This window comes from Mustela nivalis (genome assembly GCF_964662115.1).
Source record: "Mustela nivalis genome assembly, chromosome: 5".
Lineage (NCBI taxonomy): Eukaryota > Metazoa > Chordata > Mammalia > Carnivora > Mustelidae > Mustela > Mustela nivalis.
Window position 1 is genome coordinate 114,438,373 of NC_139024.1, and position 21,993 is coordinate 114,460,365.

The 21,993-nt window shown below is 36.8% G+C and overlaps 1 long non-coding RNA gene across 1 annotated transcript; it reads right to left on the bottom strand.

The window, feature by feature from the left end:
* Window positions 1-1,483: 1,483 nt before the first annotated feature.
* LOC309865947 lies at window positions 1,484-12,904 on the bottom strand. The gene is made up of 4 exons (XR_014312337.1): window positions 12,680-12,904; window positions 11,354-11,433; window positions 3,223-3,435; window positions 1,484-3,061 (listed from the first exon to the last, which is right to left on the bottom strand). It is a non-coding gene; the product is annotated as an uncharacterized lncRNA (long non-coding RNA).
* Between the last annotated feature and the right edge of the window lie 9,089 nt (window positions 12,905-21,993).

Here is a 21,993-nt window from a genome sequence, read left to right on the forward strand (position 1 = left end):
AAAATAATTTTACTGTGCTTTAAAATGGGAACAATTTACTTCATGTGCCATTAGAATGGTACACAGTATTAATGTTCCACAAAAATCCTACAAGTCCAAGAATGGCTTTGCTTAGTCACTGCATAGGTTTTAAATGAAGAGAGCCAGAGGCTAGTCTGAGCTGGACCCTGCATATTGGAGCAAGAGCCTGGGTTGTGGTTTAAGTTTCCAGGGGAATCATCAATACCACTTTCTGCTGCTGGAGAGACCACAGGTCCAACACCAGGAATACCACCCACAGACAAATCCATGTATTCACACAGAGAGACTATGAACCAAGAAGGGAAGAATAATAAATAAGCTGCTATCAGAAACAGGAAGACAGGCAGGTTTGGTGGCCAGCTGAAAGTAAAGCTGGTCAAGCCTCTAAGGACAAGATGAATGACTGACCTGGAGGGAGCTTGGGGCAAGCAGGGTAGGTGCAGGACCCAAGAAGGTAGGCAATTTAGTGTTGGCTCTGTGGTCATTACATGTGTGGACTGATGACATATGTGGGCTCTGTAGGACTCTTGTCACTTTATTAGTAAAGACAATGTATTCCAGGAACAAAACAGTTCCTGTATTATTTGAATTGAGGATGCCATTGTTAGGTACCAATGGAGGAATTCTGGGGATCTTTACTGACTAGTTCCTGTATCAAGTTTGACTACATTTTATAAAATCAGAGTGTGTAATTTTACTGGCATGAGTTTGGAGAGGGAACTAAAAACACTTGAGCATTTTGTCCAAAAAAAGGCAAAGGATCTGGAGAACCTACAGAAATCTGTTATTTTTCCATAACTCCCTAGGAGTAAGATTTTAACAGGCTTTTAGACATTGATCAGAACCATCTGACAGTGGTTGGCGGTTCGAGTCTTAACTCACTGCCCCAGTTTGCTCTATCCATGTGGAGGAGTATATGAGCAGGTAAACCTTTAAGGACTTCCTTATAGTTTCCCTAAAGGGAATTACACATGCGCATCAATGAAAGAATAGCCAGGCCTTTAATACCATGAAGGATCTATTCCACACAGAATTAGTAATTTAGGCACTGCTTGTAATCTCTGAAGAGCAGTTGGACTTTTTCCCCCTCTTCTGTCAGTAGATTATTATATACCACTTGATATTTTAATTAGTTCCTCAGAATATTATTCAGGGATTTTCTGTTGTTTTATATAGAAATGGCAGATGTTGGATATAAGCTGCTATGGAAGATTGTGGATGGCCTGTTGACATGGAAAAAACAGAATTCTTTTTTCAGGGAAAGGAATAAGCACTTTCTCAATAAAATGGGATAATCAAAAGCAGAAAGACTTTGAAGTCTTAATAGAATGACAACAATATCCTTTAAGAGAAAACATTTATTTGGTCAGTATATAAAATCCAAATAGACATAGGCTAACTGCAATCTTTTCATATCCATTTTAGACCTTTTTGGTGAGTGTAAATTGTCACTAGATGAATTCTGGCCAAATAAAAAGAGTAGATTTGTTTCACTTAAAGTTTATTTTAAGCAGAATATGCCCGAAGCCAGGTAAATATATATTATTTTAAATAACTCCTAATATTGAACTCTTTAGGGAAAAGTTTTTTTTTTTTTTTCCCCTAAGTAAGTGCATAGTGTCTTGTATTCTTTGGATTCTCTATGACATGCACATATAATTCCGTCACTCCCAGTATATAAATCTGTGTACCGTTTTGTATCAGTAGAAAGCTGAGTAATGGAAAGGCCTTGTTGCCAATATACAGGCCTTTCTAATCATGGACTGCCAGGTTACGTGGAGTACTATTTACAGATCTTAAAATGCACAAGGAAATTCTGATTTAAGAGTTACTGCAGTACGTAATACCTGTCAGGGAGCATCTCTTTAGCTAGCACATTCTGTTTGATGAATGGGATCAGAAGAAGCCAGAGTAGTATAGCAACTAGAACCTGGGCTTGGAGCCAAAGAACTCAGAGATTACTCAGGAATCCACATTCAGCTGTATACTAGCTGTCTTAATTGGGATAGTTGCATAACTTCTCGGTCTCAGTTTCTCCATTATAATGGTGATAATGTGTTTCTTGAATTACTGTTGCGAGCCTTAGGTAAAATTAGCTGTCTAGGATATTCAAGGTATTTATTCATAAATATTATTACCTTACAAGTTTTCTATACTGTCTAGTATATTAAAAAATGACACAAATTTATTTTCTTTTGTTTCAATCTAGGTGCAGGAAACAGAAGAGCATCAAGTCAAAAAACGATTTAGTGAGGCTGCTGGAAGTACCACACCTAAAACAATGTTAATATTAGTTTTCCATTATCATTCAGATCAGTACATCGAGTTCAAACTACAATAGCAATACATGCAAAGTAATAAATACTCATTAAGAGGTAGAAAAAAATAACACAGGCATACTATCACCTTAGAATTATTCAACGCAGTTGTTTAAAATGTGGTTTTAAAGAAGCAGAGACTCCTTTGTGAGCACATAGATGACCTTTGTTCCTTAATAGGTCCTGAGTCTGAAACCTTAAACATGGCCAGCTTGGCAGAGAAACACTTAAGGAAGAACCCTTTATTTGAGCTCTTCCTACTTTTTTATTCCAAAATTTTAAATCATGTTTTCTTTAGGAATTTTATGGAAATGTTGCCTCAGGCATGAATTTTTGTATTTGTCAAAGTTAGTATGAAGTTATATTAGTTGTAATAGAAATATTTATGTCTCTCAATAAAGATATTAATAATATGGTTACCTCTGTTAACTAAGATAATGGCAAAGCAGGGTTTTAGATAAACATATTAAGTATTATTTGGCTAAGAGAATGCCAGAGAGGCTTCAGGTACCAAGAAAATGGTTGAGTCCAATATTCCAAATTCTCCACTTTATACATCAAACTACAGCAAGTGAAGAGATGCAAAGCAGAGCAGTCTCACAGGTCACTTCCATGCTGCTCTTCTCCGAGGAACATGCCCAGTAGTCTATTCGTCTTTCTCAGAGTCCAGGAAAATGATCTGCATTTGAACTATGATACATGGAGAATGTCATTCCTTTGCCCTGAAAAACAATACAAATACCAGATCAAAATTAGAAAACGCATTCCAGCACACTCTGCATCCCCTCTTCTGTGTTCTGCAGGCAAGTAATGTTGGGGAAAAATAAAGAATCTTTTAAGTCAGGCAGGTATGTCCTTTTCTCTTTAGAAATTGTGTACTTACCCCTGTGTTCCACACATCCTTTTAAGAACTCTAAGTGTGCTCTCACCTGATCATCGTAATGGGCCAAATGTGTAGATTTTTACCAAGTCCATTTTACAGATGAAGAAATTGAAGTCTAGGAGTCGGTGATCTATTGAAGTCCACACAGCCAATAAATGGTGGTGCTGGAGTTTGGACCCAGGTTCTTTGATTTCAGCGTCATGCTCCTAACAACTAAGTAAATGATAGGATATTCTAATTAATGCTTTAGTTACAAACAAACAAGCAAACAAAAAGAGTTAGTGCATATTCAAGCTCTCCAACAAATTAAGAAATTTATGGCTTTGTTCTTCAGGTATACCAAATTTAAGGATGACTCAGGGCCAATCAATTCCTCTATAGGAAAGTTCAATTCAACATACTTAACTTTGTGCATAGTTTGATACTTACGTTTGGCAGAATACTGGCCTCCCGAAGATGGCCAACTTCTAATTCCGAGAAACTATAATTATGTTAGGCTACATAGTAAAAGGGAATAAAGGGTGTGAATGCAATTAAGTTTGCTAATCAGCTGGCATTACGACATAGAGATTATTTTGGTTATCTAGCTGGGTTCAAAGCAATCACAAGGATTCTTTAAAAGTAGAAGAGGGAGGCATAATAGAAGGTCAGATTGATGCGATGTGAGAAGGACTTGTCCTCTACTGCTGGCTTTGAAGATGGAGGAAGGTGGCCACAAGCCACGGAATGCAGACAGCCTCTGGAAGATAGAAAAGGCAAAGACACAGGATTTCCACTGGAGCCAACAGAAGGAATGTAGCCCTGCCAACTCCTTAATTTTAGCCCAGTGAGACCCATTTCAGACTTCTGACCTCCAGAACTAGAGGAAAATAAATCTGTGCTGTTTTAAGCCACGAAGTTTATAATAATTTGTTACACTAGCAATTGAAAACTAACAAAATCTTAAAAGCAAACAAACAGAAAACTTTGAGGTATTTTCATTAATGGGATTTGTCTAAAAGAATGTATCCAGTTGGCAAGGGAATTCTTTCAGAAGCCCATTCAAGTTCCCGTGTTAGTGTGTCTTGCCTTCATAGCATCTCCTGTACCTCAACAGACCTTTTAATCAATAGGAAGTGCATGTTTGGATTGCCTGTGACCTCATTCAACCTTAGTTTAATCTTTTTTTTTTTTTTTGAAAGATAAAGAGAGGTGGAGGAAGTGGCAAAAGGAGAACGAGAGAGAGAGAGAACTTCAAGCAGACTATCCGGAGCATGGACCGCATACAGAGCTCCATCTCATGACCCCAAGACCATGACTGAGCTGAAATCAAGAGTCAGAGGCTTAATCAACTGAAACTACATAACTACAGGTGCTCCAAGCTTAATTTAATCTTAATCTTTTCCATTTACTAATTAACAATATACAGAGGGTCTCTCTTTATCAATAGACCTCCTCAAGCCAAGATTCATTTCTCTGAGAATAAGGATTAATTGGATATAATAATTAGGAAAAATTAGCTATGTCTGTTGATGATATTATTCCATAGGAAACTTATATGCATTTTGTCCATTTCATTCCACTAAAAAACTATGAATTGATTCATTAGAGCTGAGCTATTTATACCAAAACAAAAGTTATACTCAATTTATGCTCTTAAGACTATACACACAATTGAAGTCTGAAAATTTTATTAAATTATGAATATTACAAATTTCCCAATGCTTCATTCCAGCCACAGAAACTTCATAATAAACTATTTAATAGGATTATCTCCTTTATTTTATTTCTATTTTTAAAAAGTTTTTTGGATTTTTTTTGAATTATCGCCTTTAAATCACAACATTATAAAGGTACAGAAGAGAAGTCAGCAAAATATCTGGCCTACCAACTGATGTTGAAAATAAAGTTTCACTGGAACACAGACACATTCGTTTATATATTCTCTAGAGCTGCCTTCATACAATAGCAGAGTTGAAATGCACTGTATAATCCGCAAAGCTGAAGATATTTACAGTATGGCCCTTAACAGAAAAAGTTTTCAGACCCTTGCAGTATAAACACAGCAACATCACAGATATTATCTTATTTTTAACCTTTAAATTTTACTTACAATTTAGATCATGAGCAAAGCTAATTCCTCCAACATCCCATGTTTAAAGCTCACTTAAAAATTCACAAATATCAAAAATAATTATTAAATGCAAGATATTGATTAATGGCTTATCAATTTCCATGAGAAATCATCCCAACCATAGAATGAATAGGCTGGATTTTAAAAAAAATGATCTTTAGCTAGTGGGATAGCAAAAGTCTCTGGGATAGCAAAAAATGACCATAAGGAAGGAGATGATAGGTAGATTCCTTCCACCAGAAGAAAAACCCCATTGTCCTCTGCATGTCTCCAGGAAAAGCTTTTTTGAACATATATGCCAACTGGCAAAAAGAGGAGTATGAAGAAGAAACCCAAGAGAGGAAAGGCACTATTGAAATAGTAGGATGCTAGCACTGCTAATATGACTGAAAACATAAAAATATATTTTAGACATGTTTAGTGAAATTACAACCCAATGATGATAATCAGGTCCCACGGCTTTAAATTAGTAAGTAGAGAGATGGAAAAAATAATAGAATGTTGACCAGTATTGCTCTAAAGTGGTCATCAAAACTTGATTTTGATAATTACAAAAATAAAGATTAAAAATTGTTTCTCAAAGTTTTGACATTACTATTATAGAATTTAAAATATTATATATATATACATATATGTGTATATATATATATATATGTATATATATATATAATCATTGGAGAAGATTAAAGTAACTAAAGCAAAAATCAGAAGCCAAAGAAAATATCAAGTGAGTTGTAAAATTCAGAGCGTCCTAAAAATGTACTTGACATTTGTTTGTTATAAGCATAAGCCCTTAATATGGTTTAAATAAATGAGGACAAATAAAGATTTCATATATAAAAATATATAAGGCAAATAAGCAAACAGAAAATAAAAAGATTCATAAATCCAAAATATGGTGTGGTTATTTGAGAAAAAGCTACCAATGAGATGGAAAAACTAATAGAAGGTATAATAAAATTAGGATAAATAGAAAACAGATGAAATATAAATATAAAAGGAGAAAGGAGAGTGTAGAGATCATCAGCAGTTAAAGACATTCATTAACTGTAAGGAAAACCATTGCTCATTAATTTGAAGAGATGAGTAAACTGGATGTTATAAAAAATTACCAGAAATGAGTGAAAATGTAGCAAAATCAGATAACGAGGAAATACCAGATAGACAAACATGAAATAATTTAAAAAAAAAGATTCTGAAAGAATCATGGATAAAAATATTTTCAGGTCCATCATAGGTCTTTCTTTCCAATTTAAAAATAATAAAAACTCTTCCAAAGGTTTAAAAAAAAACAATGTACCACCCCCGCTTCATTTGCTTGAAATAGCATTATCCTGATACTGAAAGCTGACAATAGCACAAAAAAGAGAAAATTACAGAATAATTTATCTATGTGATACAATAACTCTAGGGAAACAATTAGCATATTTCTATAGCTCATAGAAAGAACTATTCATTTTAATAAAATAGAATTTAGTCCAGGAGTTAAAGGATGGTATCATGGTATAAAAATTATTAGTATAATATATTGACATCAGGAGGTTAGAAAAAAAGTAGATACATAGGAAACTCAATAGATTTTTATGCCCTTTTGTGAGTAACTTTAATGCTGGTTCATTATTAAAAACAAACTGACAAACTCATAGGTAAAGTGGGAATGGAACACTCCACACTTAGTATGATAAAAATCATCTTAACCTAATAACCACATCCATACTTAAAGTGGTGTAAGACAAGTTTCCCAAACTGCTTTCCTTCTGTGTACCAATTTTGCACATTGTTTCCTTAAACAAAGGAAGCTACATGATCAATATGTTTGGGAAAGTCAGCCCTTTATTGGTGATATACAACTTACTATAGTTTAAGGACTTCAGGAAGTCCCTCACTAAATACATGAGACGATCTTGTTTAAATAAGCATTTTATCAAACTGATGGACCACAAGACCCATTTGCCTTAACCACTTATTAGAATCCCATTAATTATATCCTGCAGATATGCTTTGGGATATACTGTACTAGATCCATACTCCTTGGTACACCACTGAGGAACAAAACCTTAATTGTATTAGTGTCTCTTTCTCTGTGGCATTTTGTTCTGCAGTTTAGCTTACTCTAACTAGTACATTTACTGTTCAGGAGAGCTGTTGGCTCTACTATGTCTCCATATATCCCTAACCTGCCCAAAAGTTCCTGGGATCAAGTCCTGCATTGGGCTCCTTGCTCAGCAGGGAACCTGCTTCTCTCTCCGCCTTTGCCTGCCACTCTGCCCGCTTGTGCTCTCTCTCTCTCTCCCTCTGACAAATAAATAAATAAATAAAATATTAAAAAAAAAAGAAAATTGGGAATCAGAATGTATGTATCTGTTATGGGTTGAACTGTGTCCCTGCAAACTTAATAATGTTGAAATCTTAACTCCTAGTACTTCAGAATGTCACTCTATTTGGAGGCAGGTCCTTTAAGGAAGTAAAATAAGGTTCTGGGGGTGGTTCTGATAGGACCGATGTCCTTGTAAGAAGAGGAGATTAGGTCACAAGCAGGCATGGAGAGAAGGTCACATGAAAACATCGGAAGAAGATGGTCCATTGTAAGAAAAGAAGGGAGCGTCTCAGAAGAAACCAACCCTGCCAACACCTTGGTTTGGACTTTCAGCCTCCAGAATATGAAGATGTATACATTTCTATTGCATAAGGCACCCAGTCTCTGGTGCTTTGTTATGGCAGCCTTAGTCAACTAATATAGTATCCCTGTCCTATTTAAAACACTTCAATAACTAAATACTATACTAAACCTCTTTCCCTTGGCCTAGAAACTGGCTTCTCTCGTTCTTCTTACTTCTTCCTACTCTTTACCTTATTCATTCACCTCCGACAACACTGGCTTTCTTCCCTTCATTAAATGTACTAAGATCCTTCCTGCATCAGGTCATTGGCACTTTCTGTTCCCCCAATCTAAAAATCTCTTCCCATTGATCTTCATGGGACAGATTTTTCTTATCATTTCAGAACTTGGCTTAAATATACCTCCTCAGAGGGACCTTCCTGATTACCTTATCTAATGTCCTCCACACTCACATGATAATAACTCTCCATTTCCTTTCCTGATTAATTTTCTTCAAAGCACTCAATAGCTCTGAAATGTTCTTGTTTATTTAGGTTTTAAGCTCTACAGTAGCAGAGACATCTGTTTATCGCCATCTCTCTGGAGACTGAAAGGGTTACTGACTCACTGCAATCACAAATAATATTTGTTAAATGTAGAATTAAGGGCTCTTTGAAAAACTTTCAATCACTGCTAGTCAGAATCATCTTTGTGAAAAGCAATTTCCTATTATGTTTCAAAAGCTTAATAGTTTTAAAATCTGTTTATACAGTAATATTATTTCTAGGAAATTAATTTTAAATATCAGAAATGGGAGCAAAGGTTCTATAGGATTATATATAACATGCATTATGTATATACAATGGTAGACAGTGTTGTGCATAATAATGAAATTAGAAACAATTGTTCAACAATGGGGAAATAATTAAAGAAATTACAATTATTTTCATACAAAGAACAATTTTCATTCCACCTTGTTTTGGTAATTATACTTCCAAAAATTTCTCCCCCACTGGGTATGATGATAAGATTAGGTGACCCATATTCCTTTAACTCCTGGATAGACTAGTGGAGTCTTTCCCTGAATTTGAATATTTGCAGATTGGTAGAAAGGAAGAGGGAGACAGTTGTAGTTTATTCATTTCACTGCAGGTGCCTGGATAGTACTCTTGAGTAGTTTCTACTAATGAGGTTCACCAAGGCTGCCTGGCTCATGTCATGGCTGATATCCCACTGGGGTTCACCATTCTGCCATTTTGATGGTCAAAATATATAATTACTTCTATATTCATTTGTAAATAACCATTGCCCCCAGGAGTCCTTCATTGTCCCAGCTAACTCAGCCTTCCCTCCAGGACCCTGTGGACAGCCGCCCAATCAAGAAAACGGACAGTTGATACTTCCTTCAGCAGCTTCATAGCTGACGTTGATTCTGAAAGATAGAGTGCCCCATGCCACTCAGATTTTTAAATTTTTTTTAAGATGTTATTTATTTATTTTACAGATAAAGATCACAAGCAGGCAGAGAGGCAGGCAGAGAGAGAGGAGAAAGCAGGCTCCCCTCAGAGCAGAGAGCCCGATGTGGGGCTCGATCCCAGGAACCTGGGATCATGACCTGAGCTGAAGGCAGAGACTTTAACCCACTGAGCCACCCAGGCGCCCCAGGTTTTTGAATATTTTGAATATCGTCCTTTCTTTCTGTCCTTACTGAGACCCTTTGACCTTATGTTCACTTGTATTTTCTCTTTAATTTTACATTTGCTGTGCTGACTCAACTCTTCTCCACCTCATATTTCTATGCCATGCACATCAATTTCACAATTTGTAGTTTTGTTGACTGTGTTAATAAACTGACTGTTAATTTATACAGTCTTCCAGGATGATAAATTATGGTTACCCAATTTTTAATTGTTTAGAAAAATATTGGTGTTCTAGCTATCACTAGCTATCACTAGCTATCATAGGGGTGTACCTGGAAACAATTTTTACCTAAGGGCATGACAAATGCATTTGCTTTTTAAAGACAAAAGTTCGGAAACATGGTGGTACTGTCTCAGACAAAGTTTTCAGCTAGGTTTCTTTTGGATGAATGCTTTGAAAAATACCACATCTCCATAAAATGCTGGAAAAAAATTCTCACTTCAAAATGCTGAATAATGTTTATAAACCAAAAGACAGAAAGTGTTATGTTCAACAGCCAAACCTCCTGGTGACCCAAGGCTAGCTCTGGACCAGGGCTGCACATTTAGCCCAAGGAAGAAATGCCTCTTCGGATGCTGACTCCCCAGCATGGAATGTCAATGAGGATCATCTACCAGATGTGTGGATTAAGTACTACACAGAAACATTATTAAAAGTATATAATGAAACTTTTGGAACTTCTCTTTTTTTTCCCAGAAAAGTAAAGAGTGCTAAAGTTATAATAACTAAATATTTTTTAGTATATTACAGTTATACTAGAAATTAATACCTTTGTTAAATTCACAGTTTAAAAATAGGTACAGATTAACTGGGGCCATGTGCCTACTTCTGGCCTGTTGAATGTATTTCAAATTGTCGATAGCCTCTGAAACTGGCCCTGAAACTCTCTGCAGGCCATCTCTCTCCCTGCATCTTCTGGCCAGACTCAGAGGAGCAAATAGGGTATTTGGAGCAACCACTACAAGGGTCCCTGGATCATCTGGTTGGCTAACTGCCAAGTAGTTAATTGATACAAATAAGAAGCAAATTGATCATGTTAATAAATCAACACACATTCTAGAATATAACTTACAAACACATACAAATAAGTCTATCCATAATATATAAAAATACATTCATAAGATCTATAATAAAATATAAAACTCCTCAAATATCATAAGGTAAAGAAATGTCTTGTCAAATTTGAAGGAAGAAAACCCATCTAGAGTGGCTAAAACTCAAAAGAGGTTTCTTTTCTAGGCAGCAGGCTCTGACAGCTCAGACTTGGTTAGACTTTCTCATTTGACTCTTGTAAAGCTCACGAAGCTTACTGGTCTGATCCCCATCTGTACAGTCCCTGTGGCAGGACTATATCTTACTTACTTTTGAATTCCTAGTACTCAGTGCCAGAGATGTAGAAGTCTTTCAGTAAATGTGTCTGTAAGGAGTGACAGATGAAAACAAGAACTGCATCACAGTTTGAGAGGGCAGTAAAGGTGAAATTTGTTGGATGATAGAATTTTGATGGGTGGAGACTATAATGAGGAAAATGTTCCAGGCAAAGCAAACAGCATGAGCAAAGGACATAGAAACAGGTTTTTAGCAAGTTTGTATGATACGAGCCAGGCTTGAGGTTTCTGTAGATATAACAGTGAGGGGGTCTTTGGTATTTTATTTTCATATAGAAAGTCACACTCTCTCATGATTACTAGTGCAAGCCTTTGTCTATTCTTACTTACCTCCCTCTTTAATGTGAGTGTGGGCTGTTAGTACATGTATGTGAATTTAGACCATAAGCATGGACAGCAAGGATAACATTCTAGAATATAAAATCATGTAAAATTATAATTTAAAAATGACAATGACATCTGTTTGTAGAAAACAAATTTGATGAGCATTTAAGTAACAGTAACTTTCTACTCTGATAACATAACTAAGACAAAGCAAAATAAAGTACCATAAAGGTTTTGTAGATTGCAAAATAACTTACCAGTAAGATTAGCATTTTGTTAAATGGCATGCTTTTTACTAATAAATCATGTGAAATCACAACTTGTACAAAGTATATTTAGTTATCAAGTGTGTATTATGAATTAGGCACTATTCTGAGAGATAGTTATGCACTGTGAATGAAATAAACACAGTCATTGCCCTATTTTGAGATTATTGTGTGCTAGGATAGATGTGTAAGTAAATAAACAAATGGTGTAAAATAATGGACTGTGAGGAGTACTATGAGAAAGAATAAGAGTATGGAAGTATATCATCATTGTAGACAGTTATTTGGACAGAATTATTAGAAAGGTCTTTTATTAAAGTGCCATTTAGGCTAAAACACATGAGGCAGAGCCAGGAAGGTACTCCGGGGAGATGTGTTCTAAGCTGAGTGACTCCCAGATGTCCTTTGTCCTAAAGACTGGTCAAAGTATCTGCCTTTCTTTCTTTCCTTCTCCAAATATTTAGTATGTAGATATAGTAGATAAATCGATGTGCTTGATGTTTAAAGAGATAAAAAGATGGGCCAGACACATTTCTTATCTCCAGGAAGTTCAGAATCAATGAAGGGATTGTAAATATGAAGTTATGGCTGACAATTGTATGCTGGGGCCAGCATCCTCTGATTTGCCAGACTAGCTTGTTAAATATTCGAGAATTTTGTGGGCTGGTTGTTGTACAGTTAGGAGCTTGAAATCAGCCCTGGCAAGAGTATTTACATTATAATAATTGTCAATCACTACAAATCAGGGTGCTTTCTCCCCCAGACCCTTGGTGGTTAAATAAATAGTTACCAGCACTTCACAGCTGACTTAGAAGAGGAACTGGGTTGTTTCTTGGCTTTAGGCTCTATTGTATTGTATCAGCTGTTTGAATGGAGTGTGACTTGAACAGAATAAAGGATTGCATTATATCTCTATTTCAATTTCGATGATGGCCTTGATAGAAATGCTTTCAATAGCATTTAGGATTGGAAACTTGAGACTATAAATGTGATAAGATCACAGACAATATGACCTTTATTCTCTACACTGCCTTCAGCATCCACCATACCTGGGGTCATCACTCACCTGTGTTTGCTTTCTCCATCACAAACTCCATCTGTCCAGTCCAGCTGCCTTTCTCACAAGTACTGTATAGTAGGTCCCATCTTTGGTGAAAAGCTCTTCCTTTACTTCATAAGCCCATTCTTCAATAGATCCATTTTTTCTTTCCTCATTTTCATGAGCATGCTTTACTCTTTCCCCAAGTCCTTACTTCATATTCTCTTTTGAATCAGCTGCTGGCAGCTTTTGTCTTCCTCATTTTATTAAATTCTTCCTGTAAAGGGCACCAAATATCAGAGGCGATTTTCAGCTTCAGGTGATTATCTTCCTCAGTTTTGCAATGGCATTTGACACAGATAGTGATTCATCCCTCTTGAAATACGTGCCATAGGTAAGAGGCACATTCTCCCGTTTCTCTTACCTCACCAGCCGCTCCTGAATGTCCTTGGCTGTAAGTACTTGCTCCACATCCCAAATGCTGGAGATCCCCATGCTTCAGTTGTTAAAAATTTTTCTTCTCTATTTAAGTTCACTGGTATCTGTGCATTGATGACTCTAAAACACTTCTCTCCTGACTGTCCAATTCAGAGTTCCCAGCACTTGGCATCACAGGAAAAGCCCTTCTATAAACTGGCCTCTGCCTGGCTCTCCATCATCATCTCTTACTTTTCTCCTAACTCTCCATGTAGGACTCATTTTTTCTTAAAGAAATAAAGCTCAGTCTCTCCTCAGGACCTCTCATTTGAAATTTGCTCTATGTGGAACACTCTAGCCCTATTTCTTCTATGACTTACTGCCATATTTCACTCAAGGTTTGTTCAAGGTCACCTCCCTGACCACCACATCTAAAATGGTAGCACCATTACCTTACAGCAATTTAACTTCCTTTATACTACTTATTATAATAATATATCACATTTAATAGTATATATGTTAACATATTTTTAAGGTATCAGTCAATATGGTATTATCCAGTATATTGTATACCTACAGAGATGTGAAATCCTTCATGTATAATATAACCCAATGTAATATAATAAACCACTAGAACGTAAGGTCCTTCAGAACAGACAATTTCCTTCTGTAGTTGTATCACCTATAAACAGTGGCTGATACAGGGTAAGAACCTAAAAAATGCTTTGGGAATGACTGAAAAAAGACTACCTAAAAATCAGTGATGTTCTTCTACTCTTCTTATGTATTTTTTCATCCTTCCTTTGCCCCACCAACTTTTTACCATTGAAGACCCAACACTCACTTCTAGGCCTTAGACCACTAATTTATGGGGACCAGGACTTGTGTCCAGATCTTTTCATTATTTTTTAAATTTCAAATATGTATTTTTTTCAATTATGATGCCAATTATAATCTTTTTTAGAGGAAGCCCAATCATTTATTATGTAGTTTCCCATTGGCAGTTTCTGGTCACAGGAAGATGCATTAAATATTTGCTATGAGCTGGCCACTCTACTGGTGCTTAATATCCAAAGACAAAGCACTGTTCTTATATCCAAGGAACTCTCTGCTTTACACCAGGATATATGCACAAAAATACTCCAATAATTTCTGACAAACTTTTGTACAACCTGTGCAGCAAAAACCTTATATTGTAACTTTCAAGATTCCATTTATAGGATGAATATCTAAACATCCACATGCAATCATACACACAAGTTTACTTCACACCAAGCTTGTTTGTACGCATACTTGATAGTCATTTTTCTATTTTTTTGAGTAAGCTTAAGCCTGGATGGAACCACAGACACACCTGACCTCAGCAGAAAAAAATCTCTTATTGGCTTGTTTGTCAAATTTGAGCTTCAAAATCAGATGCTAGCCTCGGAAATAACCACCTCATTTGGAGGTGTTGCCACACAGCGCTTGCCTTCAAAAGACAGTCACTGGGAATGAAAAAGCAAAGGTCTTTTTAATTATCCATTTTTTCCAATTTGGAAAAAAAACGTTAATCCTTGTCCTGCACTTTGGGTATCAGCTCGTCCTTTCACTGACTTGGTTTATCTTTCCGTATACACATTTTTTCCAAGATTGTAGTTGGCCTGAGATTGACCTCACAGGTAATTTATTTTGCAAGCAGTTCATGTTTAATCTATGTGGCATGACAAATAGCTTTCATATTATTTAGCTGACTAAGATGGAAGTTTGAAAAGGAAACTCTTCGACAGGCCGTGTCCGCGAGCTGCTAGCGCATTTACTGTGTCAGAGTGCGAAGGGCAGAAAATGTCTGCGTGAGTAATACCACCGGCAAGCTCAACTTTTTAAAGGCTACTGAATTCTTTCATCCTCTGATGCTGCTAACTACATCTCTCTCTCTCTTTCTCTATCTCTCTTTTTTCTTTTTCTTTTTTGCTGCTAACTGTATCTTAGTAAGTATGGTGTTACCCTTCAGTATTTCAAAATCTAAGTGTTGATTAAATAATCTCAAGCACTCAGTATTGCTTTGTAAGAATTTACTTCAAAAGAATTAGGGACTCGAAGTCATCTTCATTCAAAAAGCACTAAAAGTTTTGTAATATAATTTAATATCTAACCTCTATAGTCTATGTTATAGTGGATTTTTTGGTTAACATTCTGAATATAAGAACTACACCAGAAATTGAAGGTTTAAAATATTCTCTTCACTTAGAAATGCAAGAAGATGGGGCGCCTAGGTGGCTCAGTCAGTCTGCTCAGTTCCTGGAATTGGGTCCTATGTGGGGTTCCCTGCTCATCTGGGAGCCTGCTTTGCCCTCTCCATCTGCCCCTCCCTCCAGCTTGAGCATGCGCATTCTCTTTCTAATAAATGAATAAAACATTTTTAAAATGCAAGAATAATACTAAAATAGTAACGGTGATAATATATTTATACATGTATGAGGTACTCTTTCACTATATAAATTGTCTAGAAACTAAGAAATCCTTTGATCAGAGATGTATTTGATAACAATATAAAATTTAACAGAAGTAACCAATATTCCTTAAGTTACACCAGCCAATAAATTTTAAAAAAAGAATTATAATTAGTTTCCCATGGAATTTTGTGAACTTCTCTTTGGATACCAAGAACACTCTCACATTTACCCCCAATAGTTTGGGGCATCTACAAGTGTATCCTACAGATGTGCTCTACAGTGGGGTTCTTGGCCTCTGCTTAGCACCCCCATTTCCCTACTTGCTGATTGTTGCTCACTGTGGTGAAATCTCCTGTCACTGCTGATGCTGGAACAATGCATGTCATCGAAATTCATATCTGCAGCAAAAGTGAGAACCCCAACCTCCAAGTGTAAAAGAAAATTGATGACATCAAGGCAATTCACAGTACAAGCTCAAAGTCCCATAGAGATTTTACTCAAATGTCACCAATTTTTATCTGCCTTTCTTTGCAGCACAACTTGAGCACAAAAATTGGACCATTCTCAGAACCAACTACTTCCTTCAACCTCTCCAACCTCACACGGAAACAAATTTGTGCCCTTAAAATTCATAAAGGGGAAGATATCATGGTTAGATACCATAGTTTTCTAAGAAAACAATAAATAAACCTATTGATTTTTTTTGAGGATTTTATTTATTGTAGAGAGAGAGAGATTAGTGAAGGGGGGCAGAGGAAGAGGGAGAGAGATGACCTCAAGCAAACTCCACGCTCAGAGTGGGGTCCCACATGGGTCCATTCTCACCACCCTGAGACCATGACCTGAGCAGAAATCAAGAGTTGGTCTCTTAACTGACTGAGCCACCCAGGCACCCTTCAATCTACTGCTTTTTAAGGGTTGATGGCTTATTTAAACTTAGTGAATAGTATTTTTACTGTAATACAGAAAAATACCTGGGGTATTGTGATTTACAATAAGAAATATGTATTTTGGTCATCGTCCTTGGTTCCTGACACACAGCTCTTTAAAATTTCCCAAGTGATAAAAGGCACAGAAGCATCTTTTGTTACAGTATTTAATCTTTGTTCCTGCTTCCTGAAATAGCACCGGAGTGATAGGAGTGAAATGGGTGTGTCTTGTTATTCACCCTAAGCCTCTTTCAACCACATCAGAGTTTACATTAATGAGGTGATTTCTGGAAAGCTGCTAGATAACCACAGGATGGGAACTTGTTGCCAGGGGAACTGTGTATTAGAGGGTCAGAACTTTCAACTCTACCCTCTGAACTTTGAGGAGCAGAGAGGGGCTGGAGGTTGAATCTATTACCAGTGGCCAATGATTTAATCAAACATGTCTAAATAAAGGGGTTTAGAGAGCTTCCAGGTTGGTGAACACGTGGGGTGCCAGGAAGGTGGCGCCAAGAGAGGAATCATGGAAGCTCTAGAGGCCCCTTCCTGCTTACCATGCCCATATCTTCCACCTGGCTATTTCTGAGTTCTAATTTTGTATAATCAATTGGTAATCTAGGAGGTAAACTGTTTTCTTGAATTCTGTGAGCTGCTCTAGCAAATGAATGGATCCCAGAGAGGGTATAGTGGGAATCTCTGATCTATAGCCAGGGGATCTTAACAACCTGGACTTGACATCAGCATCTGAAGTGAAGGAGGAGGCCATCTTGTGAGGCTGGGTTCTGAACTTATGGGCTATGATGTACCTCTGGGTAGATAGTGTTAGATCTGATTTGAATTGTAAGACTTAGCTGGCATCACAGAGTTATTTAGTATAGGATAAAAAAGGGAAAACCACAGAGTTGGTGACTGGAATTCTGTGAGTAGAGTCTTGTAATAGAAAGAAATAGTATCTCAATTACTGTGCATTCCAGGTGGAAAGGAGAGAAGACTACTTTTAAACTATCTCAGTTCCAGAATATTATTTTATAGTTGCAGGAAAATCTAGAGGAAGGTTATCACAAAAACACATCAAATTCACACTATTTAACTGGTCTCTGGGCTGAATATCTCTCCTCTATTTTCAGTAAATATTCTTGAATGATGTATGGTCAGCTCTAAACTGGGTAGCTGGTATGCACATCTTTAGTAGAGACAGGCTTCCAGAAAAACTCCTGAGTGGAATAGAATTTCCTCTCTCCCCCTCCCTTTACCCTAAAGTAAAACAAGAAGTTCTGCCAAGTACAGAAAATGAGGAGGATACAGAAAAATGTCAACACTTCCTCTGTGGTGTGGCATGCCTAACGTGGCCTGCGTGCTAGAAGACTGTAAATAGCATACAGACGTCGGGTAACTGAGCAAGCTGGGTGGGATAATGGTGAAGACGAGGAGTAGCTTGAGGATCCATAGATACCCTGTGATATCCATTGGCCCCACCAAGCCACCTCAAACACATGTATCAAAGGAAACAAGTTCATTTGCTATACAGGTATCATGTAGAAAGAAATCCATAATTTCATGCTAAAAACAAATGAACAAACAAAAAGCCTTGCTGCCTATAGAGTCCCTTTTTAAGCTAACTTTTGAGTTTAAGGGGGAAAGGGTAGGCAGAACAATAGTGCACTGTTACTGTTCAAATCATTATATTCTAGAAGCTATTAGTAAAAGACTTCTCCTTTTAGTTTATTATGACCAGCACGTTTGCCCAAAGGAAAGCAAGGAAGTTATCCCAGGCCTCTGGAGTCTTGAGCTAATATAAGAGTACTACAAAGAAAACAAATGAAACTTTTGGATTGTGACATAAAGCAGAAAAAAAGGAGATTTTATAAGCAAATTAAAGTTTTAAAGTAAGCAACTCAGATTATGGCTAATCACAAGGAATATTTTCTTTTTCTTGACGTGAGAATAGCTTTCTGGCAAGAAAACTCCATTAACACAGGGCTGCATCGGATTCCACTCTGGAGCGGAGAAGCCAAGTAGCTTTCCTGAAGTACTGAAGTCTTTGAGGACTCAACAGCCCAGATCCCATCCTATGAAGTTTAGATTTAGATTTACATTTCATCAGTTTAATGCAAGTGTTCATTTACATTGATTAATGATGAATCAGAATCATTGGTCATTAGTTTTCTTTTTCTTAATTTTTTTAAGGCTTTCTGTACATATAAAATTGACTTTGAATTTTGTTCCAATTAAACTTTTTTCCTCCAAGATTTGAAAGAACCCCGTGTGATCACATCAAATTATAATTGGTAGCACAAAAACCTCCCCTAGGAATGGGAGATGAAGTGATTACCCAAAATAGAGTTGAGCTGTGAAAAGCTTTGTACAAAACTCAGAGACAGGAATATAACCTTATTAATTGCCCCACATTATTCAAATATTTCAGGCTTTCCTGTATTCAACCAAGGTGAGCTCTGCCAAATTTTACATTTAGTAAGAAAGCTTCAAATCCCCAAAGGCTCCTTTGACTGGAAAATTTGTGTAGATTTCAGTTTGCTGTGAAATACCACGTAAACTGATCTTCTGATCCCAGATTTTCCTGATACACCCTAGCATGTGATTTGAATGAGTGATTCCATTTGTAATTTAGTCAACACAAGCAATTAACAGACATAAAATGGTAAATGCCATCTTACACAAAGGAGGACTTGTGAGTTAGAGTGATTTAAAGTTCATGAGGTTTGCCTACCAAACCAGATGTTTGAAAATTATCTGTGGAGATCAATTTACTCTGCACGTTAATTCTGGATGTAATTCATGTAAAGAATCTTAGACACATAATTATAAGAATTGTATTTATTTCCTTAAAATTAATCTATTGGCCACTTTATGCCACAGGTGGGCAAACTATACATATGAACCAAATCTGGTGTAGCTACCATTTTTGTAAATTAAGTTTAATTGGCACAAAGCCACACATTCTTTTTTTTGTTTCCCCCTTTTTTGGTTATCTGTGAACTTTTTTGTTACAACAAAGTTGAACAGTTCTGGTAGAAACTGCATGGTTTAAAAAACCTAAAATGTTCACTATCTTGTTCTTCATGGAACTTGATCACAGTTTTTGTCTCTGTTTTGACATAAACAGATTTCGAATTTTTCACAATGAGAGTTACCTGTCGTTTATTATCTTCCATGCCCTGTGCTAAATACTTCCTATATTTCTTTTATCTCACTACAGTTCTATGAAATATTGTTATTTCCATTGAATATATGAGAAATGAGAAGCTTTACAAGTTTAGGTACTTTGCCCATGTAAACACTGGAGGTAAGATTCAACTTCGAGTCTGACTCAAAACTCATGCTATTCCTTTTTGATCCATCTCTACTCTGTTAAGTCTAAGGTCTTCCTCTTTTAGGCAATATGCATGATTGACCCTATGAGAAATAGTGCCAGTGATAAGCGTCTTAACCAACTGGACATGAAGTTAAGTTTCATATAGTGCTCTAAAGGGGAAAAATAGCTTTAAAAGTTTCCTCAAAGTGTAAAGAGTTGAATTTAAACACTCAGATTAGTCCTGCAAGGTCTTTTTCAATGCTTTCCAGGCAGCCTATGTCTGGGAATCACAATTTGGTCACGAATTAGCAAGTATCTTTTGGCAAACCATTGATGTGACTTCTCTAACTTGCTGCCTCTTCATCTTTTAAGAAGGAATAGAACTCCAGGGATGTGGAGTTATTGATAGGGAAAAACTGTACTCTGAGATGGCTGACCAAACCAACAAGGGAATTCCAGTCTCTGTCTCAAAGCCCTTCCGGGTTTTTCTTTCCTATCCTGCTTCCTGCACGCACCAAAAGTACCAAGTATGCGGAAGTAGAAGGGTATAAGTCCCACTCCCTGCTTGTGTTTGGGGCTCAGACCTTTGGAGAACAACCTCGTCTGAGCCCGCCGGTGTTAAATAAACCTTCGATTCTCCAAAGTCCCTGAATGCTGCTTGATTCTTCCACCAGGATCCAGTCCAGGTTCTGCAACATTATCACCAGAAAAGCTGCATGAGCGCTTCCCCACCTTGTCTTCCCAACCAGTGCCTCTCTAGGGGGTACATCATGTCCACAGTGCTTGGAGGCTGTGATTCCCCTTTGTGGCTGAGATAGATGCCAACACACAAAGGTTCAGGCTGTTTTTCTGGTGATAGCACATTTCATTTAACTGCAGCCTCTAGCCAGTTTGGCCCCCATCTATGTGTTCTGAAAAAATTTTTCTTTCTTTCTTTCTTTCTTTTTTTTTTTTTTTAACTGAAAGCAGGGGAAAAAAAATAAAACCCATAGAATTTTAAAGGAAAAATAATCTTGGAAAACAGTTAGTCCAACTCCCTAATTTTGTGAATGAATAAATGGAGGACACATCCTAAGGTAAGGATGTAAGGCAGGTTGTCCCTGACTCCAACTTCACTCACATGGAATAGAGCGCAGAGATAGCTCCCCCAAAGAATCAGGTTATCCTGAGATCTACTAGTAATTCCAGGAACCCCTTCAGGGTTTTGAAGATTAAGAAAATATTTCTGGCTCACCAAGGATAAAAAGTCTGTAGTAAAATTACTTTGAAAAGTTAAAATCATTATATAACCTGAGATGATATTATTAGTAATAATCTATTCTATCATCCTCTCAAAAATACCATCTTTGTCATTATGACAAAGGGAAATTAAGTTGTGGAATTTTGACATAACTAATCATTAACTTCGTTTTCTTCAGACATGAAATTGACTTTAATACATAGCAAAAATAAAGTAAAATGAAATAAAAATCAATTTCTAGTAATTTTTTGCTTCTTAGTGAAAAGTCTAATTAAAATAAGGTCTGTTTATGGAAATTTTTATTTTCTTCATCTTTTGATCTTTCTTCACCCCTCCCTCCCACCCCAACCCTTGCTGTTCCTCCCTGTTCCTGGTCCCCTTTGTGTCTCCACCCAAGAGGGAAATGTTTTTGAGCATAAAAATGGGGAGACCGAGATCAAGGGATTTCTGGAATTGTTGAGTTTCCATGCTTGAGGATTCTTTGCAACAGTGGCAAAAGTTCAAATACTAAATGATACATTTAAAAGTACATTGACAGAAATCAAGAGCATATTTTCACTAAATGAAAAGCACAGATCTCTTAAGTACATATTTGTCCATTTGGTTCCATTCCTTAGACCAAGTTCACATTGTTTTTTCAGTGTCTAAATGTGCACAGAGCTTCTAGCCAGACTGTGACACCCCACTTCCATGTTTCTTCCACAAATTAAGCCATTAAGGACATTTTCATGTTCATATTCATCATTTATGTCTCCTCGTGGTATTGCATTTGATAGTGGAAAATATTATCAGCACATTATTCTGGTTACTTTGGCAAAGTGAATTCTCCTTAATAGTATTCTATTACATACCCCATGTGAGACTGAGAGACTTGCAAACTTTTTTCCCCTCTTCTCCCTGAGTCATCTTGTCTGGCATTTCACAGTACATTCCAGAAGGCAAGACGGGGAGAGTAACCGCAACAGTAGCAGAGGCAATTCTTTGGGAGGAAACGCCTTTGTTTGAGG